Source organism: Anser brachyrhynchus (genome assembly GCF_964034855.1).
Source record: "Anser brachyrhynchus genome assembly, chromosome: 1".
In the NCBI taxonomy this organism is placed as follows: domain Eukaryota; kingdom Metazoa; phylum Chordata; class Aves; order Anseriformes; family Anatidae; genus Anser; species Anser brachyrhynchus.
In genome coordinates this window covers 108,158,443-108,171,868 of record NC_137694.1, presented here as the reverse complement: position 1 = coordinate 108,171,868, position 13,426 = coordinate 108,158,443, and the positions used below count along the sequence as shown (strand labels likewise).

At 38.6% G+C, this 13,426-nt stretch overlaps 1 protein-coding gene and 2 long non-coding RNA genes across 5 annotated transcripts in view; 1 reads left to right on the top strand and 2 right to left on the bottom strand.

The window, feature by feature from the left end:
* LOC308199808 overlaps nucleotides 1-3,296 on the bottom strand; it is a 36,058-nt gene extending 32,762 nt beyond the window's left edge. Inside the window, exon 1 of the long non-coding RNA XR_013954971.1 lies at nucleotides 3,179-3,296. This is a non-coding gene — a long non-coding RNA (uncharacterized lncRNA). The remainder of the gene's footprint in view (nucleotides 1-3,178) is intronic.
* LOC308188541 (uncharacterized protein) overlaps nucleotides 1-13,426 on the bottom strand; it is a 259,739-nt gene that overhangs the window by 197,149 nt on the left and 49,164 nt on the right. The window lies entirely within an intron of this gene.
* LOC308199804 lies at nucleotides 3,009-13,407 on the top strand. The gene is made up of 4 exons (XR_013954970.1): nucleotides 3,009-4,517; nucleotides 9,913-9,994; nucleotides 12,479-12,559; nucleotides 12,860-13,407. It is a non-coding gene; the product is annotated as an uncharacterized lncRNA (long non-coding RNA).

The window sequence follows — 13,426 nt, the reverse complement described above, 5'->3', positions numbered from 1 at the left end:
TCACCACACGGCTGACACGAGCAAGTCCAGGAGGTTAGTAAAGTGCCTAGATGCTTCTTGGTGCAGGTGGTAAGGGAGCCAACTAGGAAAGGTGCCCTCCTAGATCTGTTGCTGGAGAACAGGGAGGGTCTTGTGGGAGACATGGCAATTGGCGGCCGTCTCGGTCATAGTGACCATGAAGTGGTTGAGTTTAGAATTTATGGTGACAGAAAGAAAACAGCCACCGAAACTTCAGCTCTGGATATGGGGAAAGCAGACTTCAGGCTGCTCAGGGAACTAGTCAGCAAGGTCCCCTGGGAAGCTGCTTTTGAAGGCATTGGTGTCCATCAGTGCTGGTCCATCTTTAAGCACTGCCTCCTAAAAGCACAAGATCAGGCGATTCCAAAATATCAGAAGGCAGGCAGGCGGGGCAGAAGGCCGGCCTGGCTGACCAGGGATCTTCTACTGGAGCTTAGGCGGAAAAAGAAAGTGTACAGCTGCTGGAAGGAGGGTCAGGCGATGATGAAGGAATATAGGGATGCTGTTCGTGTTTGTAGGGAGAAAATTTGTGTGGCCAAAGCCCAACTAGAGTTGAAGCTGGCCATGTCTGTGGGAGACAATAAAAAAGGTTTTTTTAGATATGTGAACAGAAAAAGGAGAACCAAAGAAAACATAGGTCCGATACTTGACGGGGAAGGTCTCCTCACAGACAATGACATAGGCAAAGCAGAGACGTTTAATGACTTCTTCACCTCTGTCTTCAATGCTGGTGATGGGCTTCGGGACCCTGGGTACCCTGAGCTGGAGGACCATGACGGTGGGAATGACAAACTCCCAACCAACCCTGAACGTGTGCAGGATTTGCTGCTCCACCCGGATCCATACAAGTCCATGGGTCCAGATGGGATCCATCCCAGGGTGCTTAAAGAGCTGGCTGACGTCATCGCGGGACCTCTCTCAATTATTTTTTCAACGATCTTGGGAATCTGGAGAGATCCCAGTAGACTGGAAGCTGGCAAATGTTGTCCCAGTTTTCAAGAAGGGTAAGAAAGAAGACCCTAGCAATTACAGGCCTGTCAGTCTCACATCAGTGCCTGGTAAAATTATGGAGAGGATGATTCTTGAAGTTATTGAGGCGCACCTGGGGGACAATGCAGTCATTGGTCCCAGCCAACATGGGTTCATGAGGGGTAGGTCCTGCCTAACAAATTTGATTTCCTTTTATGATAAGATCACCCATCTAGTCAATCAAGGGAAACCAGCTGATGTGATCTTTTTGGACTTCAGCAAGGCTTTTGACACGGTTTCCCATAGGATCCTACTGGACGAAATGTCCAGCATACAGCTAAACAAAACCATCATATGATGGGTGAGCAATTGGCTGACGGGCAGGGCTCAAAGGGTTGTGGTGAATGGGGCCACATCTGGCTGGCGGATGGCCACTAGTGGGGTCCCTCAAGGCTCCATTTTAGGGCCAGTCCTCTTCAATGTTTTTATAAATGATTTGGATGTAGGACTAGAAGGTGTTCTGAGCAAATTTGCCGATGACACCAAACTTGGAGGAGTTGTGGACTCGGATGGGGGTGGAAAGGTCTTGCAGAGAGATCTGGGAGATCACCAACCCCATGAAGTTTAACAAAAGCAAGTGCCGGGTCCTGCACCTGGGACGGGGCAATCCTGGCTATACGTACAGACTGGGCAATGAGACGCTGGGGAACAGCCCCACAGAGAGGGATCTGGGGGTTGTGGTTGACAGCAAGTTGAATACGAGCCAGCAGTGTGCCCTGGCAGCCAGGAAGGCCAACCGTATCCTGGGATGCATCAAGCACAGCATCTGTAGTCGGTCGAGGGAGGTGATTGTCCCACTCTACTCTGCGCTGGTGCGGCCTCACCTCAAGTACTGTGTGCAGTTCTGGGCACCACAGTACAAAAAGAACATTAAACTGTTGGAGAGTGTTCAGAGGAGGGTGATGAAGATGGTTAAGGGCCTAGAGGGTAAGACATTTGAGGAGCGGCTGAGAACACTGGGCCTGTTCAGCCTGGAGAAGAGGAGGCTGAGGGGAGACCTCACCACGGTCTACAACTTCCTCGCGAAGGGGAGTGGAGAGGCAGGTGACCTATTCACTGTAAACACCAGTGATAGGACCCGTGGGAATGGTGTTAAGTAGAGGCGGGAGAAGTTTCGGCTAGACAGCAGGAAGAGGTTCTTCACCAAGAGGGTGGTCGCACACTGGAACAGGCTCCCCAGTGAAGTAGTCACTGCACCAAGCCTGTCTGAATTTAAAAAGCGATTGGACTATGCACTTAGTCACATGCTCTAAACTTTTGGGCAGACCTGTGGTGTGCCAAGAGTTGGACTAGATGATCCTTATGGGTCCCTTCCAAGTCGGGATATTCTATGATTCTATGAAGATAGAAACAATAGTGCTCATTAAAGATTTATCTTGGAATTGACACTTTATTTAAGCTTGAATTTTAAGAGACATGGTGTAAGTTATGAGACATTTTCATAAGGTAACTTTTAAGCTGCAGAACAGATATGCAAACTTTCAGAGAACACTGCCAATTTTTTTTTTTTAAGAGAACAATCAAAAAAAAATTTTCCAACAAGTGGGTAAACAATGATGGATCTGATACCTAATTGATAAACTCATACATAAACAATATCTTTAGAATAAATTATCAGAACATGAAAGGCTTCCAAAGAAAATGTGATCATCTTGTCAGGATAACAATTTGATGGATTTTGTTAGAAACCCCAAATGCTCATAGCATTTCAAAAATCTACCACCATAGGTAGACAGTTGGTCTACCAGGTTGTAAGAGATATTCTGTTATGATTTTCATTAAGTTCTTTCCCTGTCCACAAAGACCCTGAAACCAGAGGCTTGCAACAAAACTATAGGGCCTGTCAAAGTCAGAGGGCTCACTTCAGGGAAAAAGCAAAACAAACAAAAAACAACAACCAACCAGACAACCCCACAGAACATTAGTTTCAGAAAAGCGTGCAATAGAGAACAAGTGCTCAGCTAAAGTTACTCAATGTATCCTTCACAAGGACAACCTTGAAAAAAACCTACAAAACCAGTAAAGACAGAAGTGACATAAGCCTTTTACAGCACTAATGTTATTATTATGACTACCATATAGGTCAGACATTATAATTTTATAGAGTATGAAATGCAACAGTCTTACTTACCACAAGAGGCATATCCAAGTGCCCAGGAGACTAAAGTTCATGAATGCAGTTTCCTTTCTAATATATATTTAGAGGGTTACTAGCTACAGATATAGTTCCTATTTTAGGTATTTCTTTCAGTAAAATCAGCACAGAGGTCACTCCACAATCACCAGAGGAAGAGGGCTGCTCTCAGTTGTCCTATCTCTAAAAGACCCTAAGCCAAAACATCTGAACTTCCTGGGAGAGGGGAACCTCAGGGCCCTTAAAGTAAAGAGTAGGTTATTTTGTATCTAATGTAGACATGAAAACAATACTATCAGCCTTCCTCCCACCCCAATTTCTGTTACTGTGGAAGATATTTCTGAATTATCTGTAAGAGCATTTCAAAAAGTCTTAGCTAATTAAATACCTAGCCAACAGTTATCTTAGTTATCCTCACTATTATTTCTAAGTCACAGCTGTAGCTGGGATTAAAATGAGGCTCTCCTCTAACATAGATCAGGCAAGAACTGAAAGCATCTGCCCAAGTTGAGCTTAAATAACTTTCCCTGGCTCGTGAATGTGGTTGGAGGCCCCAGCTGAGGCTGATTAGGGTCATTGTAAATTGCTAGTTTACTTAGGGCCCTGACAATTATTTTCTTCCTCTTCTTCCTTACCATCTCATTTCTTAATTTTACTATCCTCAACCAATTGTTTGAATATTCTTGGATATAACTTTTTGCCATGGAGATACTTGCATAGATCCCATATGTGACTTGATTTCACTTCATTGAGAACACTGAAGAACCATCATGTTTCAGCTTATGAGATCTTAAAAAGTTGTTCGCAGTATGAGATTCTTGTAGCATATGGCTTTCGAAAGTGGGAGATAAATCCAAGTAACTTCTATATCATTCAGTGCTTTAACCGATGAGACTATAAAATAGAAATTGAAATCAACTTTGATGTTACTGGTTGATTTTTTACTGATATCATTCTGTATTTGTTTTGCCTGGGATGGAGTTAATTTCTTCATAGCAGTTCACATGGTGCTATGTTTTAAATTTGTGATCAAAACAGTGTTGATAATGCACTGATGCTGTAATTGTTGTTGAGCAGTGCTTACACAGCATCAAGGTCTTCCCTGTTTCTCATGCTGCCCTGCCAGCAAGTAGGCTGGAAGTGCATCAGAAGGTGGGAGGGTACACAGCCAGGACAGCTGACCTCAACTGACCAAAGGATATCCCACACCTTGTGATATTGTGATCAGCAATAAAAACTGTGAAGAAAGAAAGAGGAAGGAAGGATGTTCTTCGTTATGGCATTTTCTTCCCAAAAAACTGCTATGCATGATGAAGCCCTGATTTCCTGGAAATGGGTAAAAATATGTCTGCTGATGGGAAGTATTGAGTAAATGCTTTATTTTGTTTTACTTGCACGCAGTTTATGCTTTACCTATTACACAGATTTTATCTCAGCCTACAAGTTTTCTCAGTTTTATGTTCCAATTCTCTTCCCCACAATGACTGTGTGAAGTCAGAGAAGGCTGTGTGGGGCTCAGCTGACTGCCAGGGTTGACACACAACACATGCTTTTCTGACAGTTCCCTGGCCACCCAAAAGGACTATAAGTGTCTTAAAACTGAATAGGTTTTAAAGTACTTCAAGAGATTTTTAAGTCTTGCTTTCTCATGTATGTTTTTTCATAATGCACTGCAAAATTATATAAAACAAATCAGGGCCATTTAGTAATAGTAGACCTATTTTCCTTTAATTAGACTTATGCCATCATTAGTAAATTTAGTCCATGAATGTAAGTAAAAGGGAACTGTAATATCTTACCAATCTTATAATATCAGTCATTATATAGCTGGATGTATAGTCACAAGAAGTGACTAAATATATTTTCAAGATGGAAGGATTTAATTTGAATTCCTCCTGAACTTCATTACAACAAAACAAGCTGCATTCTTGTCTTGGGAATATAGCGTAGTCATCTTCACTTTTTTTGTGATCTATTTTCATACGATTTCATTTGAAACTAACAGACCTTTATTGCATTTTGTGAGTGAATATCAACCTATACACACATACTCACACATCCATACAAATACATGTATACAGTGATTTGATCAATTTTAAAACCATATTTTTTTTTTACAAAGTCTTTTTTTCTTGATCATTTCACCTTTCCATTAACAAAGTTCCCTACTGTCTGGCAGATCCTTTTTGCCTACTTTACTCATGTGGCTCTTTTTATCCAGTCAATTTCTGAGCATGGTGCAGATGATACTTTTATGATTCTATAAAGCTCAGATATGCAAAGAATAAGCTGTATTTCATTCCTGATGTCTAACCACAAATCCCCATAGATTGCTTAAAGGTTCTGTTTAAAAAAAAAAAAAAATGTGATGGATGGAACTCACAGTAAAATGTTGTGCTATCTCTTTTACTTTTAAAATATTTGACTTATCTTCCTAAATGACTTTATAAGAGTATTTGCTTCCACATGATTATTGTGATTTATAACCTTTTTCCCTCAGTGTCTCTTATTTTTCAAACATTTTGGTATACTGTGCTTTAATATAAAAAGCTTAATAGAAATACAATTCAATTTAAAACATATGGAATAAGTCACATGTCATATATTCATAAATGCAAGTCTATTGAATTTGTTAGCTAAATTCCACAGGAAATTCATTTCTGCAATATCTAATGGCTTAATTATATCTAGGAATTGTCAAGATAAATATTTCTTACCTCTAAGAGGACTGAAATATCTCTAATGTCAAATTACACTATTCTCTACACAGAATGACTGTGACAGAGGAATTAACTATCTTAACTATCCAGAGTAAGCAGTGATTATGAACTTGTCAGTTTGGGGTCAGGAACTAGCATCTATATTTTAAAACAGAGCATGTTCTACCTATGGGACATTGTTGTTTCGATGCTTAGGCACTCCAAAAATGGAAATAACCAGGAACACTCATGATTTCTAAATTATTGCTAGTCATGTTACCAGTTAGAAAACATGAGAGATTTTTGCAGACCTTTAGTGTAGTTTGAAAATTATTATCGAGTGTTAAATAGGGATTATAGAAATTTTTCCAGACAGTATTTCCTTCATTTGCAGTGAGACACCAATACCTGGGTATTCAGAGGTCCTGAACTTGTAATTCATATGAGAGCTGTTCAGGCACAGAACTTTCAAATAACAAACTTGAGGTGTAGAAGGCACAATGGCAGAATTACCTAGAAGCTTATTAGGCTTTTATGAAGTTATTGTCATAGAGACAATAATCATAGTAGTGTTACAGCTACAGTTATGTTTCTGATTTCTGGAAAATACAAATATCTGGTAAATAAATGGATTAATAAATGACTTAAACTTTAACTGCTATGTAATAAAAATAATTTGTTGGTTTTGACTATATAATCTCTTGAATCTTGATTAGCTTCTTACTTAGAGGTACCACATTAATCAGAACAAGATCATTTAGAAAATAATTTGTTAGCATTAGAAATTAGATGTTCTTCATAATCCTATATAGATAAGGATCATCACTGAAACTCTCAAAAATAAGGCTATTTGATTGCAAGACTAAGAATTTATAGAAAAGATTTTACAGAGTTAATATAAAATGAAGGCTTCATTTACCTGAAGGAAAGAAATGGGTTTTGATGGGTGGGTAGCTTTGTATAACCCTGTCCCCAGTGGGACACTTAAACACTTCAGTTTTACATTTATCTCGTCAGTATAATTGGTTATTTGGTGAAATACAGGATGTTTCAATTAAAGGTAAGAGAACCATATTATGAATAAAAATGATTTATTTATAAAGAAAGTAAAATGTCTACTGTCTAGGCTCAATGCATAATTTTTCTTGCTATTGTTTCACAACTATTCTCCTACTGCAGAGATTTTTCTCTGCAGCTTTCATAATACTAACTGGATTTGGAGACTGGTATTTTCTACCTACTGAAAAATAATGGTGTGTGTAGTGAATAAGAGCTTCTTGAAAGAACACATACAGGCTTTTATTCTTGCCTGTAAACTATAACTTCTGAGCAAGCAGATCTTCCCTTTGACAGGTTTATTTAGATTTTTGCATAGCTTCTAAAACAATCAGTCAAAGATGACATTTTGTTGTTCTTTGGAATGGAAAGAGTCTTAGATATATAAACACCTATTAACCTGTAAAAACTAAAGAAAGATAGTGATGTTGATTATTTTCCTTTTGTTTCACGAAGGGTACTGAAAAGTGATCTCAGGGTAATCATTCTCAGAGGAGAAGGTTCTGAATCTATAGTCCTTCTATTAAAAACAGAAAAGTTTGTCTATATATTGGGAAAACAAATGTCATAAAGTTTCCTAGGAGATGAATATTCTGTCAGCTATTTGAAATGCAAAACCAAAACCCTGCCACTAAAAGGCATCTTGAGGAATATATTGAAAGTAACCACTTTGTGGCAAACATAAATTCAGAGAAAGTCCTGCAGTGATTACTGGTACTACAAATACAAGCACAAAAAGAATCACTAAGAGTAAATGCTAAATACTAATCTTGACAATCTGTGTCCATTTGCTGCTTTTGGTTCATAGTCATTTCTGCCTGACCTAGTTTTTGTATGAGATATATGGTATCTTCAGGATTCCATTAATGTCTTTTTGGATCTTTGAACTAGATGTTTGGTATCATGAATGCTATGGTGTACCAAAAGAGCAAAGTAGGAACTACATTTGTAATGTAGACGAGAGACTTCCATAAAATAAAGTAACTAGAGGATAAAAAGGAGGCCAAGATAAATGAATGAACAAACAAACTAATGAACGAACAGATGAACAAACAAAAGCTTTACTTTTACTGAAAATTCAAGAGCTGCAGCTTTGATGAGGGACATAAACAGTGCAGTAAAAACTGACTACAAATCCAGTGATATTAGAATATGAACATAAATTGCTTCCTTTTCCTGTCCCCTTCTATGCATGTGAAAAAGGAGAAAATAAATAAAGGAGAAACACATTAAACAAAAAGTTATCAGCAAATGATATAACATGATCAAACTTAGGGACTCAAGAAGAAGAAGATGACATGTCTCTTCTGACATTTTTCCAGTGGAAAACATAAGATAGAAGTGAGTCCAATGGCAAGTTAGCTAATGAGCAAGCAGAGAAAGATAACTGCACCATTGATTGATTGAGGATCATCCACAGGATTATTTACCAAGAAAAACTTGCCAGTTTTCTACAGCTATTTTCTCCTTTCAGCATATTTCCAGGAGCTATAAGTATTATAAATACTTGTAATATTGCTTCTTTCATTAAAATCTAGCTCTACCACAGCTAAGAACAGTGGAAGATAGTAGCTATGTATATATTTATTTAATCAATAGACACTAGGGCTTAGCTACAAAGTATGCAAGAGAATAAGGCCATCTTTATGAATATTGATTGCATCCACAAAATAACTTGTCTTGATCAAATAAACAAAGTCCAGGAGACACAAAACTGCTTGAATAAACTGCCTATTTGTGAAAGAACCTTCCAAGAGCTTCCCCTAGGTTTTTGTAAGCCTTCATGCATTGGGTAGTAAATGCATTTCCAGTTTTTGGTTGCTAATTTGTACCCTAAGTCTTTTTTTTTTTTTTTTTTTTTTTAATTATTGATTTGGCATTTTGACATACTGGAGGATTTTACAGAAACTGTCATGTATTTGATTATGACTTACTAGGTCAAGTCTATATTTCAGCTTATCACCCTGTCAGGCATGTTCATTTCTCTTTCTGCATACTTTTACAGCATTACATAGAAAAGTCCTTACAGTTGGAATAAGTTGATTAATATGAACTAGAACTTCTACCTGTTTCATTCACTGTGATCTGTTTTATTTTTATTTTTATTTATTTATTTATTTTAATAAAATGCTACTTAGAAGTATGGGTGTCAATATGTAGCCTGCTTAACTTGTACTTTGAGGACACAATTAACAATTAAAGTCAAACACTTTCTAGGCCTTGCAATTTTGTGGAAGCTAAGGGTATACAGAATGTCCTGCAAGTTAACCCCTTATACTATACATGTGTGGATGTGTTTTCCAAACTAATTTGTTTGTGTGATCTGTACAAACATTAAAATACATAAACTGTTTTGTACTGTCACTTAAAAGTTATTCCCTATTAGTCAGATTTTGTCCTCTTGAACACTTTAAAAAAATTCCTATTATAAAATTTGGGTTATTTATACATCATAGTCACACCAAACTGAGCAGCTGCCAGTTTTCTTTCTTCCCTGATTTCTTAGATTACTAATGGTTATATAGTTCTGAGGAGTTTTGTTTTGTTTTATTTCAACAAGGAGTATGTCTTCCCTGGATTTCAATAAAATAACCTTGTGTATTGTACAACACATATTGAAACTGGAATGGAAATGAAGTATAATATTTTTTCTAGGACTGATAGAAAACTCAGTTTTATTAATAACTATATGTACTGGCTTTGGCTGGGGTGGACTTAATTTTCTTCATAACAGCTCATATGGTGCTCTGTTTTATATTTGTGGCCAAAGCAGTGTTGATAACATACCAATGTATTAGCTGTTGCTGAACAGTGCTTACACAGTATCAAGGTCTTCTCTAAACAACCAGGCGTTGCACATTACTAATTATCTGCCTGATAATGGGAAGTAGTTAATGAATTCCTTATTTTGCTTTGTTTTATCTTGTAAACTGTCTTTATCTCAACCCAACAAGTTTTCTCACTTTTTCATTTCAGATTCTCTCCCAGATTGCACTGAGGGGAGTGAGCGAGTGTTTTCGTGGGGCTGAGCTGCCTGCCAGAGTTAAACCACAAAACTGTAGGTTTTGGTTTAAAGCAAGACAACAACAACAAAATAATCATTTCTGATTTAAAATCTTCTTTGTCCTTCAGGAAGATTAAAGGTATTATGTAGTATCAGAAGCAGGATTCAAAACCTCTTGGTCATTGTATTCTCAAATACAGAAAAAAACAGCATGGGGATTAACTTGCAGAGATTTGAAGACAGAAAAAAAAGTTAATATATATATACATATATTCTATATAAAATTTCTTTCCATATTGTTAGAAAAAAAAGTAATCCTGTATTGATTATATATTTTCAAAATCAATTATTTCTGTCAGGGAGCAGCAAGGGATGACTGCTCCTCATGTGCTGGGGCACTGGGGGCTCCCAGGGCAGATGGGTAGGGCCTGCAGCCAGGTCCCACCCCACCACCCCAGCCAGCAACAGGGTAGCTGGGGGCACCAGGCCAGCCCCAGCCCCAGGTGCCAGGGCCTGGTTAAGACTGTGCCAGGCCGTGGGTCCATGGGTGGGCGCAGCAGGACAAGGGCCATGGCTGAGCAGGCTTTGGGAAGCTAGAGCCCAGCCCTGCTGTGGCCTCAGTGGGGCAGGGGCTGAAAATACCCTCTGGACCCTGACACTGAATGAGTAGTGACAAAAATGATTGTGTGACTTTGTCCTGGTACTTAGCCAGCTGTCATAAATTGATCTATTTCAATTATGTCTGATAGTGTAAATTAATATAACTTAATTAATATCTCACTAACTAAAATCTCATTAACTTAATTAATATCTCACTAACATCACCCATTTGGGTGGAGATGTAGCTTATTCTTTTACCTTTCATCACCAATATACAAACAGGTTTTAATCACCAAATTTGCTAGTGAGCTTATATGTTTGCATTCTTCTATGGCACTGGAAAAATAATCTGTTATGTTTAACTGAATGTATCTGACACGATCAATTTCCACATACAGGGAAATGGGCATTGATAATTCAGCTCTTCTGTTTCTGAACTTTTTTTCTGAACACCTGTTTTTCCTAATTGATTGCTGTTATGAAAGAGAGGTGGACAAGGTGCACACATCCTCAAAGGCTACTTAAAATTGAAGTGGAAATGTTGAACTGCAACTATTTTTGATGTCAGACTGTCAAAGACACTAGAGAGATACCATATGTGAGCTGACTGCTTCTGAGAATGCTTCCATGTTTACTTTTCCTATACCTTCAGTTTCTTTTTAAGGTCTCAAGTGCTGCCTACAATGCAAAATGGATAGTCTTAAATAGAAATGTGTTTATATAATTCTAATGACTAACAACAACAAAAACTTTCTGTATCTGTTAACATTACTGTAACTTTCAAGACACTGGGAATTTTCTAGTATCTAACCTAAAGTCCACTGAAACTAATGGAAAGACTCCCATTGCGGACAGAGAATTTAAGTAGAAAAGTAAAGTTGAGACCCACTTAAACCAGAGTAGCATTTTATAAAGAAAAACATGGAAAGGCAAAGGTCTTCAAAATAACCACACATATAAATCCTATGAATATTTGGATGAGGGGAAGAACTACAGGAATGACACTATACAGAAAGGTGCCATGTACGGAAGGAAGATGTTTGTGAGAAAAGGAAAGTATTTATAACTTTTGACAGAGACAGAACCTTTGGGGGATTTTTTGAGACTAGGCTGAGATGGCTCAGTTTCTGTTATCAACTTGTTTCTTGTCAAGAAGAATTAAGAAGAACTTTTTGCTGTTTCCCAAAGTGGTGGTTATAAAGTGTCACATTTCCCGGGATATTGACATACTAGGGAGAATGACAGGAATTGTGTTCATAATTTGAAAGGACTCCGCTGTAATGAGTGATTTTATTTATTTATTTATTATACATCTATTGTTGTTTTCAAATGTCCATACATTTCAAATACTTACTGAAATTCTCCCTTAAGGATAAGTAAATGATTAATTTACACAGTTTAACTTTTCTCTTTCTGTCAACTCGGTCTAAGTAAAATAGTCATATTTTACTTTTTATCTTTCTTCATAAACCATCTTGCCATCCTTCTATTAATGCTCTCAGAGTTTCATTTAATCTGCTCATTTTCTACTTCTCAGCAATGAGCACAGACACACAGGTTATCACGGACATTCAAAAAGAGCACTCTCCTAATTCAGTAGGTAGTTTATGTAAAAATGCAAATCAGAGAACATCTGGTCTCATCTCCTCTCTTTACCCCCCCCTTTGCGATATTGCACTGCAGATACTACATATTGTTAACTACAAGTCATTTTTGTTGGTGCTCCTTTCAACATTGTGTTTTCACGGAATACTGGCTAGACAATTCAAAAATTAACAAATCAAAGCAACAATACAGCAGTTTAAATACATATCTAATTAATTTCAAATTAATTTGAATTTGACTTTGTAAGCATTGAGAGGGAAGGCAAGGCAAGGGAAGGCAAGGGAAAGGGCTCTCCAAGCCTGACAAATTCTGTTTGTTTTTCCTGGTGCACAGAAGGTATAAGGAGTAGCACATATTTGGAAACAGAAATTCATACCTGGAGGGAGAATCACAACAGCCTCATCAGTGCTAAAAGTAAGTTCTTCTCTTCCTTTGCTGGGAGCATCCTGGGGAACCAACCTTACCTTACACATCAGAAAACATTGCCATACTGAGTAGGATTGGATCACTGTGGTCTCTTAGAATACATCCTTTAGTTTCAGTTGTGCTGGAAAATTTTGATTCTTCCCTCCTCACATTGCATGAAAGCCTAATGCGCTGAATGCCTTTAACTGAGGCAAAATACCTAAATAATACAGTTTAAACTGTTATGCAAACAACCTGCACCTTCCTAGTACCAATCCCTTTGCTGTAATGTTTGGATCACCCTTTCAGTGTTTCTCAGGATCTTATAGTCAACACAGAAGTCCTCCTCAAGAAGAATGGAGAGGAAGGGAGTAGTGAGAAGTCACCAGCACCCTGATGTTTACACCAAGAGGAGCTGATACTTGTGGTGGGGTCTCTTTTTTCCTCAGTGCTGGGGTCCCCTTGGCTTTCTGTTCATGCACTTTTGCATCCCAGCATGCTGCCCTCCCTGCAGCCCCCACCTGTGCCTCCAGGGCTGTGTGCCCTGCAGGGATGGCCTGGGGCTGTCAGCCCTTTCCCCCCCTGGGGCACTCACAGAGCTGAAGCTCAGCCAGGCCCAGTAACGGGCACTGGCCCGTGGGGTGCCGGGGTAACCCAGCTCAGCCCTGAGCAGGCCCAGGGCAGCACGGCCACGCCCAGGGCCTGGCACAGCCTCAACCCTGCCACTCCAACAGCAATATCATAGGCACTGAGCTATGAAGTGCATTGGTTTTATGCTATAAACTGGATTTAGGTATAAATTGGTTCATATACAACATTTCAACTAACATATATCAAAGTTCATTCTGCATGTAATATGCAGTTACACTGTTTACC